A 2460-nucleotide genomic window follows, 5' to 3' on the forward strand; every position below is an offset into this window, starting at 1 on the left:
ACCGTTCCACAACGGTCAAAACTAAGCGCGGTCACATCAGAGTGATATCACGAGAAAGCATCTCAGAAGTGAACCGTGAAGGTATAACTACCTAATGTTTTGGGCTATACAAGATGGCGGAGGTCAGCTTCAAATTTGTGACGTAATGACAACTCCCATGTTGTTTTATCTCCATGTCTGTATGTGTACACTTTCACAGAAATAATGCATATTTTTGAGCTAGGCGCCTATTATGCTAAAGGGTACGTGATTTTCCATGGCATATCTTCCAACATGGCGCCACTAAGCAATTGACTATCTTATTTTAATACTACGCTGATACTGATTCTCGAGGAAGAGATGGAAAGTGCTTCCGCCTTCTTGGATTTTTACTTTATTTTATTTGTTAAAACTACATTCTGACTGCCTCACTCATTTTAATTCTACGCTGGGAATTGAAGGAAAGGAGGGGGGGGGGGGTCAGGGGAGGGAAGAGGGAGAATATGACGTGACTTATCACTTGATGGTAATAACAGCGTTACTAATAAGAGAGGCGGGGCTTGTGAAGCCAACTTTACGTGCATTCCGAAGTGGTCACATGACTACAGTCGTTGCATTCCACAATGGATCAGAAATCACATGGCTATCCTGCTCGCAATGGGGAAGCATACAGCGTTAAAAAAATGGTAAATTTGTGTATTTCCAAACATTTGCATAAGGTTAATTAACAATAGGTCTGAATATCAGTCGACTATTTAATTTTTACGTATAATTCTTGTATGTTGGTAAGAAAATAATCCGGATTTTCTAGCACTTTGTTTGCAGTGGAAAGGAACGTGCTGTGTGGCTGTTTCTTGGCCAAATGCAGCAGATGCACATGTGTGCCTGTATGCTGCAAACACGATCTGATTACGCCCTTGCCCTTGTAGCGTAGGACTCTGACAATTCAGTAACGGCAGGCTGTGCTAAAGGTACAATAAAGTGACTATTACTCTGATCGATAAAGCCACAAATGACGCGATTGTTCTAGTTTCAGAGTTTGTTTTGTAGGTTCCCTTAACAAAATAAAGTTTTTGCTTTGGAGGCACACTGGGTTTGATATTGCCCAATATTTTTGTACATCTTTAGTTCTTTATTTCGGGTACAAATTTACAAAGCAAATATCCTGAACAATGTGTTTTATTTTATTTCATTGCCTCCCAACTGTCGGAGGGCGTCTTACGTTCCGCAGTAGATCGGTTTCCGACGGGGGGGGGTATTGTATCTGTAGTGGGTGTTGTGTGCTAATAAGTGGTTATTGATTATGATCTTTGGAGCGCACATATTCTATAATAGAGATTCCTTCCATGGTCAGTCTTTACAGATAACACCCTACGCAGATACTGAAAAAGCTTACATAAATACATTTAAAAATTTTCGCGAAAATCCCTCCCATACATCTAATACTTGGGCTTATAAGTTTTTAATATTTTACTGCTGAGTCACATCTGACTACTAGTCATGTATGTATTTGAAACGGTAAACACAACACTGTCTAAATACAAGATGAACTTGAAGTTCCTTGGTGCCTGAGTGCTCTATATCTGGTTTTTCTTCTAAGTGCTTCGTCATTTCTGTGTAGCGATATTTCAGACGTATGTACTGTAAAATTCTCATTGGGTTAGAGTTCTACGTGCCTATCAATAAATAGATAAAGCTCACATGGACAGCACGATGGAGAAAATCGGCGTCATTGTTGTTTGGAGGAAGCAACAATACAACGGCATGAAACGAATAAGAGAATCCATAGAAAATGTAACTCGCAGTTGCAGCGCCATGTTCTATTCTCCCTCGTCTCAAAACGAGTCGAGTATCATCTGCTGCTTTGTCTCCAATGGTAAGGACAGTTTCCCTTCAGCGCGAAGGAAAAAAATGTCATATCTTGAGACCCTGCGCGTCGCCTAGAGAATAGCTTATTTTACGGTTTGTATTAATTCATAAAAAATATTCTTTTCGCCTTCACCTTTCAAGAGAAACTCGTTGATGTTCTGATTTTATAGGCACATATCTAAATCAAAGAAATGCTTTATCTGTAGGTTGATAGAGATAGGAACTTCTAGTGTGGAATTAAGAGATTCTACATATCATCTCATTGATAAAAGGAAAATAGTGAACGGGTCCTTGCTTCTGACTTTTCCAAACATTCTTGTAAATTACGTCTCTGACCAACGTCAGTCCCTGCTTGCTTGTATGAAGCGCAGAAGCTGTGGTCCTTACATCCTACAAATATTCGCAATGGTGCTCTAGCAACAAACATACCGTACGTGGTTTTGTTTCAGACAGCAGTACGTAGAGACGGCACGTAAGTAAGTACGCTAGGGTAAAAGTGAGGATACGTATTCGACACCTCTAAAGGGCATACAAAGACAACATAAAGCAAGTGAACAAGAGACATTAAAATGCATACATCTTTATGGTTTGGTAAAAAAAAAACTGTTCAAC

Source organism: Schistocerca serialis, chromosome 6 (assembly GCF_023864345.2).
Source record: "Schistocerca serialis cubense isolate TAMUIC-IGC-003099 chromosome 6, iqSchSeri2.2, whole genome shotgun sequence".
NCBI classification, from domain to species: domain Eukaryota; kingdom Metazoa; phylum Arthropoda; class Insecta; order Orthoptera; family Acrididae; genus Schistocerca; species Schistocerca serialis.